General features: G+C 42.6%; 1 long non-coding RNA gene across 2 annotated transcripts in view; it reads right to left on the bottom strand.

Moving 5' to 3' along the window:
* Positions 1-13,878, bottom strand: part of LOC127059516 (uncharacterized) — a 45,546-nt gene that overhangs the window by 11,526 nt on the left and 20,142 nt on the right. The window contains exon 4 of one of the 2 annotated variants that reach the window (XR_007777438.1): positions 8,727-9,676. The exons of the other annotated variant lie outside the window; for it this stretch is intronic. This is a non-coding gene — a long non-coding RNA (uncharacterized LOC127059516). Of the gene's footprint in view, positions 1-8,726; positions 9,677-13,878 lie in introns of those variants that run through there. 2 annotated transcript variants of the gene reach the window in all.

Below are 13,878 nucleotides of genomic sequence, written 5' to 3'. Positions count from 1 at the left end.
TTTTACCTTCTGTATCTGCATCCTTTAACTTCCTTAACATTAAGCCTTGTCATTCAGGGGAGAATTTAAACTACACAACTTCAATAGGCATGAAGAAAGGATACTGAGGTGATACTCAAAGCTAAAATGGCCTTCAATATGGGCAGGCATTAATGTAATCAGTGTGAGACTTTAGGGTTGCTCATTGCCAAACTTGTGCTTGCATTGATGAACTTTTATTCAGGGAAGTTTAGTGAGTTGGCCTCTCAGAAAAAGAGGCTCCTGGCACCTCTCTTTGTGCCCTTGCACAGACACAAATCTGTGCCCTTGCATTGGCCACTCGCTTCATGAGCCACAGAGATGAGAGAAAACAGCTGCAGCTCTCCAGCTCCATTCCCACAGCTCAAGTGCTGTGACTTTCTCTCTCCTTGGACACTTTGTGAAGCAAATGTGACACCAGAATTCCCTGAGGTCCAGGAGCTGGAGCAGCTCCTGAGCAGTGTGAATACAAGGTGGCCTCTTCACCTAGTCACTCTTCAAAGGCACCACAGACTGGGCTGCCAATAGTCAGTTTAAGGAAGGAATCAAGTCTGCTGATTTTCATATTTTAGAATAAAAGCAGAGGTTAAAAAAAAATAAGGGAGTAAAAAATAAGGAGGGAAAAGTTATAGAATAAAGGTGATATTCTGTATTTCTTCATTTTTCATTTTCACACACAAATATTTCAAGATTTGTTTCTTGGTGAATTTTTGCAAAGAAAAGAACACTGGCTTGATGTTTACTACATTTGTAAATGCCACCTGGTTAGCTTTACTTCCTTTTAAACATTTTTTAATATATTTTGATTTAATTCAATTTGAGAGTAGGACATGTAGGGTGTTTGGTCAGGTGGCATTTGGACTGACCTGAATAAAACTATCTTTATAAAAAGGAACACTAAAAGTAAAACAGATTTTCTGTGCTTAATTCTGTGTACTGACTGCAATGGTTTTAGTCATTCTGAGTGCAAAAATCCCATTTATCCAGCAATGAAAGTCTCCCATGGCTCTGGTGGCAGATCAGGGTGGCAGCTCTGAGAGCAAGAGTGGGGTGCTGAGGCACTGGACCAGGTTTCCCAGAGAAGCTGTGGGTGCCCCTCCTTGGAAGAATTCAACAGTCTGCCCATGGCAAGGAGTTGGAATGAGACAATCTTTAAGGGCCCCTTTCAACCCAAACCATTCTGAGATTCTGTGATCAGGGAATGCAGAACTGATTCTGTTATATAGGTAATTGCCTTTTTTTTTAAAGCCAAATATAATTAAGATTTGTTCCATAAATTTTGCTAAATGTGAAGAGAAACTCAAGGAAGATGAAATTTCTGTGCACACTCCTTTGCTGCACCACACAGTAACTTAATAACTCCTTGTAATATCCATTTAACTCACAGAGCTGTGCCTTTTGCCACAAGAGCCACGTGACTGGTGTAAGAGAAATAATTTGGAAAAGGATTCTCAACAAGGATGAAAGGACACTTTGTGCAGAACAACAAGTATATGTGGGCTAATCCCTGCTCTCAGTTTCTTCATTTTTGGGCAGTATTTTCCAGCCTGTTGGAATGGAGCTGACCAGAATATATATTAGTTTCTGGGTATCTTGGAAGAAAATAAAGGCAATCTCAGAAGTATCCATTTCCTCTGGATTAATTCCTGGAGCCGGGTAGACTCCTGTCAGCCAGTTCCAGGCTGGAATTGCCATTTAACTTTCTTTTTAAATTTAGGAAGTGTCAGAATTTGGGAGTTGGAGAAAACCAAGTCTTTGATTTGATGTCCAATGGGACAGCCAAGCAAGTAGGTGAACTGGTTTGGCACCAGGTATTTCACAGCCTGCTGAGGATGATTCTGGGTTTGTTTGTTCCACTGACATGTCTAGGAAATGAAAACAAATCCCCCCTGTTCACAACCCCCAGACTCTTGTGGCAGACCAAGAATGACAAATCAGAGCATGGAAAAGGAACTGGCAAATACACTCTCAGAGTCAGCCTCAAATTTGCTGCCAGTGAGCAACTGTCAAAAAGTCATTATAAAATACCTAAACCCTTTACCTCGGGGTTCCTCAGGAGAGAAAAATTTCCAGCAGCAAGGAGAGGTCCTTGGGGAGGATAAAGGCTCCAAGTTATTAGAGTCTGTTGATATGCCCCTCTTTCCAAAGAGAGCAAAGAAAGTTTGAAAATAGATTTATTGGGGTGAGTAAAAGCATTTCTATTAGTAATTTTGTAAAGCACTTTTCCCCCGTTTATGCCCAGAGGTACATATTCAATTTTACATATTTATTTCACATGTGTGTACACCCAGGTTTGCACATACATATGCATTAGTTTATAGACATTGAACCCACGTGCATGTGAGCATCTTCAGTTTGGCTTTTTTCCCACATAAAATCCATTACAAAGATGGCAACAGAGATGGGTCATATAAAAACAAAATTAAATGAATGCAAGTGAGCTAATAAGAAGGATAAAACCAAACAAGACAATTCTGACCAGAGTGTAAATCCAGACTGTAGTTATATTGGTGTGAGTGCTAAACTAGTTCCCATATTTCTAAAGAGAAGCAGAAGGGAAACTAATTAAAGAGAATAGCCAAGAAATTACTTTAAAAATGGGTGCTCAGTGAGTGCTCTGGTAAATTCTGAAGCTTTCTTTCTGTGCTCAGCATTTAACTACCCATTGTGCACACAGTACATATGGAACTGTGGCACTCATAGCCACAGGGTGTAGCAGGAACCAAAAAATCTCAAAAAAAGGATTATACAGCCATGTAAACTCAATGGGCTGGATAGTCCCCAGCTGAGGTGCCCTCAGCTGTAACTGACAGAAAATTGCTGTCCTAGCAGGATGTTAGTGGACATTCAGAATTCAGGTGCTTTTAGAGATATAGCCCTTTCTGAGTGTGCTCCAGATAGCTTTTGCATTTGCATCTTTTTTCATTCATTGCTAAATCAAATAGTTCTTTGTAGCATGTTTTACCCCTGGCCCCTCATAGCTGTTGGATGCTGTAATGTCCCATATTTACATCTCGTGTCCTACATGTGTCTAAACTCATGATCTATTTTTCATAGATAAGTAGTTGTGATTGGAAGCAAAGGAAAAAAAAAAAAAAGGTGTCTAAGTTCTAAATGTCTAAATGCAGGCTTCTGAACCTGAATGTTGGCACCCAAATAACTGGCCAGCTTTCCAAAAAGCCAAGCCCCTGGAAATTTCCAGTAATCACAGTTGCCATACCAACGACTGTCAGCACTCTTGCAAAAGCAGGTCATGTATTTAGGTGCCAAAATGTAGCAAGAGGGGTCTAATTTCAGGGCTTTTTTTTTTAGATGTGACCAAGAGCACTGATGATTGAGAACAGTTTCACCTCTGCTGCCCCTCTCCAGCTTCCCTCAACTGGAGTCACAAGACTTGCTAGGGTCTTGCAAAAGAGGAGGTGTTTGGGGAGGTGAGGCATGAGATGTCAGCAGTTTTTCCCAGTTCCACCCTGGGGTACAGGCCTTTGAGCTAACACTGAATATCCTACAAACTGATTTTGGGGCAAACATCCAAGGTGTGGGGTTTGCTGTAGGCTCATTGCCCTGGGCTGGAAGCAGGCTGTGGCTCAAACCCATGGACACAGGGGAAGTTTGGTTTGTTGTGCCCTGCCACGCAGGCAGGGATGTGGCCAGGTGTTCATCCCCACCCCAGCCAGTGCTGGCCATTCCCTCCTTGGAGCCCTTCCCTTGGAATCCTGCACTGCCCTGCTGCCAGCCTGCAGTCCCCCTTGCTGGGAATGAGCCAAGGAGGTTTTGAAGGGATTACAAGTGTGTCCTGCTTGGTGCCCAGCTCTTGGGAGCTTTGGCACAGCTTTGTGCTGCCTCTGCCTCCAAATACCTGCCTGACCTCAGGCAAGCCACTTAACCTCTCTGTCTTGAGGCAAAACAAAGATAACACCACTTCCTTCTCCCTGCATTCTGTGAGTCTTTTTCAGATCAGGTGTAAGCTCCTAAGGGCAAGGTTTGTCTTCTCAGTGTGTTCAGTGCCTATCAAAACAGAGCCTTGATCTCAGCTGGGGCCTTGGGGCACAGCTGCAGTGTTATTATCATTAATAATAATAATAATGATGATGAATGCAATCTGATCAAAGACACTGCCTGTATGAGTCATTTTTGGGGTAAAGTTAGTCATTGCAGAGAGCAATAGGTATATGTAAACTTTAGGCACTGCCAAGGTTTCTCTTTTTTCCCACCATTTAAAAGTTCACCCCTGGGAGTCTGGGTGAGCAACACGATCTGGAAGGGCCTGGCCCTGCCAGTGTTTCCCTCTGGATGGGCACTTGTGCTCACATGCCTGACACTGGAAATGTTAATGGGGTAACTTTGCTCTGTATAGCTCAGCTATGTAAAACCCTCTGTGGGTTTTCTGGATCAGAGGTGAAACTCCCATACTGAGCCTTCTCTGAATGGAATTCAGTCTCTGGCATTGCCCTCAGGGGCACCTGCATGAAAACCAGCACCACATGCCTGAAACATACTTTTTCTTGTTAAATGTTGCAGATTTCAGTTGTTTGGGGTTTTTTTCTTTCATTTTGTTTTTAAATCACTTGAATGAATCACAAGAAAGGTGTCTTGATAGGGAAAAAAGAGATTACAAGAATTAATTGTTTAGTAAAGACTTCAATGTGAGATTTTTCACCTGAAAGAAAAGGCCCACAGCCAACTGGATTACACAGGTGCAAAATAAGACACAAGAGGGAGCTCACATAATAAATAATAGTGATAAACAACATTCTGAAAACAGTTCAGCCCTATGGAGGAAAGGAAATTAATAAACATTACAATTCCTATTTGCGGTTGGGGTTCTCATGGCTGCAGTTATTGTTCCAGGCTATGGGAACATGCTTACAGACAAGGATCTCAGCACACCAGGCTTTGCCATGGAACACAAAGGCACATCCCACTCACAAGAGCTTCTGGTGGCAGGGAAGAAGGGGACTGAGCCAGGAGGTGACACGGAGACACTGTTCTGGCAGGGCTCAGACAGAAAGTGACCTGAGTTTAGAGCTCCTCCAGGAGTTATTGTCAAATGCTCAGTGTGTGTTGCCATTTAAAAATGTATTTAAATATCTATGTGCATTTAGGTTTCAGGAGAATGATGGCTCATATTCAAGAGGCATTCACATATACAGAAAACCAGAGGACTTGAAACTGAGTCTGCAGCCCAACTGTTGAATTTCGTGCTTGGAATCAGGAGTTTAATTTCTGTGCCTGCAAGTTTTGTTCACTCCAGCAACCACATTTCTCAGAACTTAGAGAAACCATGCTTTTTTGACAAACACATTTGACAAAACTCTTTAAGTGTTAACACGATCTGTCAAAACTTTTCAATTTCCAAAGTTCTAGTGAAAAGAAGGCAACATGTGTCAGTAACCACAATGGGCTTGTTCTGTTAGCAGAGATCCACCCTCTCTGCAGTCAGACACAGGTTTCACAGGGCTGGACCCTGGAGCTTTCAACTTTCTGAGGCTGCAACTGCATGTACTGGCACAGAAAAAAAAAAAAATAGAACAGCTGGAGGACTGCCCTCTAAATCAAGGTCCCCACATTATGACAGCTCTGGGCATGCATCAGAATTACCACCTGAAAGGAGGTTAGAGGGTCAGCAGTGGACCACTAGTCTGGGGAGGACTCACAAACAGATCTAGTAATCCATATTACCCTCTGATATCCATCACCTCCAGCAAGAAAACATATTTTGGACACAGTTGTCACTGGGGTTGGAAGGGCCCTAGTCCATAAGCTGTTTGGTGGCCACCACAGGTCTCTTCTCAGAAATGTCCTTCCAGAAGTGTCCCTCCAGGGATAGAGACAGGATGTGTGGGTTTTTAGAATCCATTAGCAGAGATCCACAACTAATGTAACTGCAGGGGCTGTGCACCTTCTCTCACATGCCAGGAGCTCTCCGGTGTGCAGCAGCCTCAGAGAGCTGCTGAGTGCCCTTCAGCCAAGGGCAGAGCCCTTCCTACGCTGGGACATCTGAGTCTGTGCTGTGAACACATCCACCCACATCAGCAGTGGCTCCATTTTGTTCCTCTGCTCCTGTAGTACAAATGGACATTACCAATCAATGGTGTCACTTGTGGGGAGCTGAGAAATATGTTCAGTCCTGGCAGATGTTTGTCAAATGGCCCATGGAGCAGCTCAAGGCCAACTGGTGACACTCATGAGACTGCATCAGTTGTGTGGCTGTGGGCTGTTGTTCACTTTGCAGTGTGGTGTCCCTCAAAGACCATCCACATACCAGCATCAGGAACTCCACAGACAGGAGGGAACCTAAAGGGAATGTGCAAGATCTGACAAAGGAGTGTCCTCTTAATGTGGATCTTGCTGGAGGCTGGAAGGGACACAGCCACCATAAGCATCCTAATGTTACATAGACTTTTCAAGCACACAATGAAAGGCCATAAGAACTTCAGCAACTGAATTAATCAGAGACATTTCAACCCTGAGATCCTTCTTCACTCTAAGATTTCAGCTTAGAAAGTTTAGTCTAAATAAACTGGCTTAATGCTGGATACCCTGGGCCTCAACGCTGTGATTTACTCTTCCCACTCCTTTGAGAAAAGTTGATGAATTCTTAAGCAGAGAGGGCATTTTGCAGCCAGATTCCACAGCTGTGGAAGTGCAGAAAGCCAGGCAGTGGATCCTGGGCTGGCAGAGACCATCCCCACAGTGCTTGATGCATTTGATCTCTGGAGAGGAAGGAGTGCATACCCGGCATGGCACCGGGGCCAGCTGGCTTGGAAGAAGCAATGCTGGCTTTGACTGTGCAAGCAGGTGCTTGCTTCCCCTCCCCATCAGATGAGGAGAGTGGAAGAACAGCTGTAAATAGAACAAGGTTTAAAAAATTGGAGAAATAGAGATTAAAAAAAACCCAAACCACAAACTTGCCTGTCTTGCAACAGAAACCTGTCATGTTTTTAATCTAAATTAAAGTTGTGCTTGTATTATGTAGTAAAACAATTGCCTACTACCAGGGCCACACATTTTTGAGTAGTGAGAATGAGCCATATGTCTTCCATAAAAACATACTAATACAGTTCAGCCTGTTCTTTATGCTTTCTGGTAAATCATATTCGTTTACAGGCCAGAGTTAAAGAGAGCATTATTTTTGTTTGCCAGAAAGTATTTACAGTATTATATTATCCTTCATCTCTACCAGTTTTCATTTGTTACTATTGACACATGGTAAAACAGTTTTAATTATCCCCAGGCTGAAGTACAAGGATTTTTATAATTCAGTCAGGTCTATTTAATTTCCAGTATCTAAGCTACCATAATGAAAGTGTTACTCAAGGTTTCTTCTTCAACTCCCCTCTCTTTAGATCATAATAAAGACAGCTCACTTGAGCAAATAGTTCCTTTGAAATGTTAATCCTCCTCAGATGTGTTTTTTGTTAGATCAGCTGCACTGTTAAAATACTTTCTATTTTCCCATTAATTGGAATGCAGAATTACACTTATTAGCCATATGGACACAAAGTAGCTCGTTGATGAAGACAACTGAATTAAAGCCTCATGTTAAACAATGAATTAACTGTGATAGAGGGTGAAAAAACCACACTTACATAAAACTGGGTTGTCTGACCCTCTCTTATCCAGCACAATCTCCCCTTAAAAGACCAAATATATTTCAGACATTGTCCCCAGTGCAACCTAAAATCCATACAAAAGCATAGAAAGGAGAGCGAATGTAAAAACCTGCAGCAAAGGGGCTTATGGAAACACTGGGTTTTTTAAATTTATTGGTTTATATTAGATTTTATTTGGCACTTAAAGACTGAAATCCCAAGGAGCTGAACCTTTCCTTCAGCAATGCACGTGGAGGTGCATGTTTGCTGCAGAGCTGGCTCCGTGGTGGCTCCCTGGCTGCAGACCTGGCTTGGCTCAGGTGTGATCAGCACAGTGTGGGATCTCACCCTGCTGCTGCTCCTCCCTCCTTCCCTGCCTCGCTCCAATAACGAGAGCAGCTCCGTGATTGCTCCTTAATGAATTGTGGGGGAATGTGCTCGGTTTCCCTGGGGTGTGAAAGGAATTTGAGGTGGGTCGTCAGCATTGAAATATTAAATTACTTCGGCAGGTTGTGTGAGGTTAGCAGCCAAGGAAGTTACCTCCATGTAAATCAGCAGGCAAAGAAGAAAAGGGAGAAGAATGTGTCTGGGAGGACATTTAGGAAAAGAACCAGGTAAGAACCTCAGCTTGTGTGCAGTGAAAGCATGGTTAAGCTTCAGTAGACTTCAGCAAATATGGCTTTGTTTGGAAACTCTGCCTGTAATTTTGAAACAGGAGACATCTGAATCCATGAAGAGTTTTGAGTCCTAGTCTATACTTCAATGAAAGCTCAGTCTTTCTGGAAATATGTCCCTCTTTACTGTTCCTTGATTTACAAATTTTGTGCAAGTCTGAACACGGACATACAATAATTGTGGAGTAGGAGCTGGGGTGAATGAAGCTTCTGTTTACAGGTATGGCTTCCAGAGGGACAGGAAACTGGTGTTATTTACTTAACCAGAAACAATAGATCACTTGCTATTCAGCTGGCATTTCCATTGCTGGCATGGATGGGTGCATCCTCTGCTCACACTCTCAGCTGCTGCACCCCTACCTGCTCCCTCCACTGCCTCTGGCACTGGTGATGCCTCCAACAGCAATCAGAGAGATTTCCAGATTCCAGCAATTGACAGAGTGTAAATTTGCAAATGTGCACTGTGCTAACATGATTAGGCCTGTGAACATGCAAATCCTTGGAAAGAATTTTGGTTTTATGCAACTGACGTAAATAAAAAGGATCCTGTTTATGCACTGCCTAGACAGCCGCTGTACAAACTGGGCTGCCAGAGATGATTTCATTCACCTCTTTAGTGAGACACACAGAGAACCACAGTGCAGATAGCTCCAGGGCATCATTTTCATGATAATCAAAACACAGACACACTACACAATAGTTTACAACCAGAACTGGGAGCAGATATCTAATTCTGGGGAAGGAGGAAAATTTTTTTGTCCAGAACACATCTCCTGATGCTCACAGGTTCCCACAGCTACTCTGCCTGATGTCACAGAATTTTGGGGAGCAATAAATGATCCTTTTCAGGTAGACCAAATAGGCAGAATTTCTAACAGCACCAGACTGTGACTGACACGCAAGCAGGAGCACATTGCTCTTGATCTTGAGTTTCAGCTGAGGCCAAAGACTGGAATTGTGTCTGTGTATCCTTGCTGTTTGCTTGACTGATCAATTGTCCTTCCTTCAGCATGCCAGCATGTCTCTAATTTGGGAGACACAGTCCTGAACAGAGTGGTCCTTACACTAACTTTTCCCTCAGAGCACCCCACAAGTTACCTTGCTTTGCAGCTTGTTGCAGTGGAAAACAACCAGAGCTTCATTAAGGAAACCTCACACGGAGATCAATCAGGTTCCTCTGGTTAATCTTGACTCTCTCACTTGGCAGTGGATTATAACCTCCCTCATGAGGTAATTTCCAATTCCTCATGGAGAAAGTAAGGTGGATTCTTTTGGCATTTGCAACAGCAAGCAGGGAACACTTCACTTGAGTGTTCTGCTGAAAGGCCAAAGTGTTGTGCTGAGGGTATGCAGGTTATAATCCATAATGTGGAGTTGGGAGCATTGTACCTGGGGGAAAAAGTGGGCAAGAGGTCTGTGAGTGGATGGAGATTATCAACACTTCCCTAGGGATGAAGTGCACACAGGCTCTGCTCATCAAGCCCTTGACTAGAAGACCTTTTCCAAATGCAATAATTCTAAGACTGAGTATTCAAAGAAATCCTTGAGTCAGGGAACATGGAGTGTTCTCTCATTGCTGATAATATTGCAAAATATCATCTGCTTCCCAGAGATGGTTCTGATAATTTAAACAATTTTTTCATTGGAGGAAACCCTCAAAGTTTTATTTAAAACACATATTATTAAAATTGTGAAAGATTTTAATCACCAAGGTTTCCTAAGAAAACCTGAAAACCTTGATATTCTTATGGCTTCCTCTTTCTTTCCTCCTCTTTGTTTTTCCCCATTTTTTTTCAATAGTAATTTGTAAAGAGAAGAGAAAAGGCTGGTATAGGACTGAAAAAACTAATAGTTATAGTTTTCAGGTAAAAAGATGAAAATGGACTGGCTGACTTATTTTTTTAAATATTTCTACTTCCCTGTGGTACTGCTGTGAAATTGAGGTTAGTGGCAGTTGGTTGCATTGATATATGCAGACCAGCACAGCTGAGATTGGAAGGGACCTCTGGAGGTTTCCTTGTCCAAGCTCCCTTTTCACAGTCCAGTCAGCCCAAGAAACTTGTTCCAGACTATTTCAAAGTGGTTCTTCAGCTCCTCCTGCAAATCCAAGATCTCTGGATCTTTTCCTTTACTGAATCCTGCAGGTCTCTTGGACACAAATAATTGCTGATTCCTACCAGTGAGGGATACATGCAGCAGTCTTTCTCATCCTGTTTTACAGTCCATGTTCTTTCTCTTTCAGCATTGCTCAGAGAATACTCTCTAATACTCTCCAGAAAGCAAGGTCACTTCTTGACAAGAAATCTTTAAACCAGTGACAGAGGAAAAATTAAAAATACTCACTGTCAGATGCATAGAAATTTATCTATCACCAGCACTTTTCCTACAACAAAACCAGAAAATTCACAGGCAAAACAGCCAGGATACACTCTCAGCTGTTTATAACAAGCCACTGAGCAATGTTAAAAAGCACTTTGCTTTGGGACAGGCCTTTCAGTGGCCTAAATAGTTGAGAAAATGGTGCTCAGTGCTATTTGTTATTTGTGCTGTCCCAAAGCCACCACAGTGACGCTGGGCACAGGAACCCAGCGAGGGAACCAAGGGTTTGCAGTTCCACTACTGCACTGTGCCACAGATTTTGGGTGAAATCTCAGCCACTTTGGCTTTCTAAGTGCCTGCACTAGAAGATGACTGTCCATGTGGTTCTGTTCAGCACCCAGCTCAGCAAGTGCTACCTTTTCCCAGGAATTACAACAAAATACATAAAATCATGAGACCAAGACATACTGAGGAGGAAACTGAACCACCACAGCTTCAGCTGCTCTGTTTATACTCAAATCACTTTGGTCGTCATGGCCCACAAGGTACAATTGTCATGCAATTAAATCAGTCTGCTTTTAAATATAGGGGGTTTTTTTCTTTCTTTTTGAGTCCACAGAAAAAAATGCAATTTTTATATCTATCCAAATCATCACTAAAATCTAAAACATTTTCTCTCTGAAGAGATTTCAGCCATTTCCAAAACCAAGCCTTCAGTTCTAAGCTGTTTTAACTGTACTGCTCTTTTGTTAGTTCCAATGGATTATTTTGAAATTTCTCTAATTTATATTTCAATGTACTTTCTAGGCATGCTGGCCATTCTTTCAAAGGAGCATAAAGTGGTTATTGTTAATACATACATACTGGGTAGCAGCAAATGTTTCTGGAGTACTGGGCTTTCTGTAATGACATTAAATGAAGGGGAAAAAAAAGGAGATGAAGTAATACTGATCTCTATGACAGCCTCTGTTTGCAGGACAAGGATTTAATTCAGAATTAAGCCACATTAGTGTTAAAGAAGCCATTACTCACTTGCAAATTTTTCTCCCCAAAACCCCATTTCATTGCTTGGTGCAATAAGCTGGTACATTTATCCACAAACATTTGATGACTGATGCTTTATTTTGCCTTTGAATGTTTCTTTAATGAAATCTGGGTTCTTAAAAATATCCAGTAACATAGTTAACCGTTTTGCTTTCACATTAACAGAGCAGTTATTCTGTTGCCATTTCTCATTTACCTAGCTTTGATATGTGACTCCCTGTACAGAAAAACAAAAATCAGGTATCAATACAGATATAAATTGTTTATAGAATTTTACTGGGTATAAAAAATGTGCTGGCCTGTGTGGCTTTTGCATTCTTATTAACAGGCATACATTTACTTATGTTTTGCATTAGCTGTGGAAAACTTCCTTTGAGTTTTGTCAAACTGTCTTGTTCTGAGAATGCATTAAACAACTCTCTTCCAAGTTTAGGATATGCTTTGTTGTCCTTTGAAAGTTATGGTGCAAATTTGCCGAGGGACATTTAGTCCAGCAATGCTCAGAGTCCAGCAAAACTATTTCTAGGCTAAATGGTACTTCTGGTCTCTAAGGAGCTTCTGCAGCCGCCAAAAATCCCTGGGACATGTGCACAGCCCCTTTTCCCAGGCTGAGCTGTGTTTGAGACCAGAAATGTGGGCATGTGTTGATAAAAGAGAAGATTAATGTTATACTATCTGAAAATTGTCTGACACTGGCTGAATCTCTCTCATTCCTGGCTGTGCTGGGTGGTACTTTAAGGTGGAGCCACCAGAAAAAGAGCTTGGGTTTAGGCACCAAATTGACTCAGTGGGCTCTTTCTGAGTTAAAGGAGGGGAAATTTTGGGCACTGAGCTCCTTCCTTTTGCCTGCCCCCAGAGTGGGGTCACACCTGACTATCAGGGAAAAATCTGAAGAGAAGAAAGGTGCAAGAGAAGAAAGGTGCAAGAGAAGAAGGCTGCAGGGCTTTTCCCAGAGGAGCCAACCAGGCTGTTGGAGGGTGACTGCTGCCCTCAGCTCACCTCCTGTGGCTGAGAGCTGCTGCACGGGTGCATTTTGCTATCGTCATCCTTGTTCTGCTATTTCATTCAGTCATGGGCCCTGATTATTTAAACAACTGAAACCAGAAGACTTTATTTCCTTGGCTCTGTATTCTCCCGAGTAAAAATAAGCCAACAAGATGTTTCTAAGAAAAAGGTTGATGCTATCTTTTAAAATGTACTTCCAACTGATTGTTATCTCTCTTCAAGCTGGGCCTTCTGCCACCCCTGCTACCCCTCCTCCTGGCATCAACCACTAGCTCAAATCTCACCAGAAAGATGGAAAGTTTCAGCCCTGCCCCAGCCTTGCAGGAGGTATCTGGCCTCTAAAGAATGTCAGAAATTGAGGTCTTTTGAGATCTTCGCATGTTTTGCACTTGAAAATTGTCTCCGAGCACTTTTTAGAGTCTGGTTATCTATATGGGTGTGTGAGAAATGCCATAGGACGGGCAAGATGAGTCACACACAAGATCCTGTTTTTCACAGAACAAGCCCTGGTGGAACTGCCACTTTAACCCTTATTTTTTCATTTCTCAGAGTTTGTTCCCTTCCTTAAAACCTGTTCCCTTCACTTCCCTTAAGAGGATCCTTTGTCACCTCCTTTCCATAGGTACCATTGACTTTTTTGATTCAGTGCTGCTCACTTCTGAGAGATCCTTTCTGCTTTTTGAGGGTTGTTTGCCCTTTTGCAGCAAGGCACTGTGCTCTCTGTGTTGACGTGAGCCCTGCAGAGAATTATCACTTGGTCATGCACGTTGGTGCCAAGGGGAGATAATGCCCTCTTTTCAGACTGAAGCCTGCCCGTAGGAGTGTTCCCTGTACGATTTTCACAGTCATAACTGCAGTTAATCTTAAACTTGGCATACCCTTCCTTTCTCTGTAATGTTTTTAATGACTCTTTCAGGGTGGGAGAATCCTCGGGGTTTTTGCAGGGCTGCATTCACCTACTGATTCATTCTTGCCAGGTTGGTGTTGCTAACCAAGGTCCAGCTTAATGAGCAACTCTACCATTTATATTTCAGTGCAGGAAGTTATCTGTCTTTTCCAGCTAAACAACACTGAGAGGAGGAGGAAGCACTTTTTTCTGAGCAAGCAGGAGGTGCAGTGCTGCACAATGGTCAGTAAATATGTAGCAGCAATTTACAGGGTTTATTTTTAATCCAGGGCCTACGTTAAGAGAATGGCATGAACTGGATAAATCAATCAGGCTG

The sequence above is a fragment of the Serinus canaria genome, chromosome 4, assembly GCF_022539315.1.
Source record: "Serinus canaria isolate serCan28SL12 chromosome 4, serCan2020, whole genome shotgun sequence".
In the NCBI taxonomy this organism is placed as follows: Eukaryota; Metazoa; Chordata; class Aves; order Passeriformes; family Fringillidae; genus Serinus; species Serinus canaria.
This window is presented reverse-complemented; position numbering and strand designations above follow the sequence as displayed.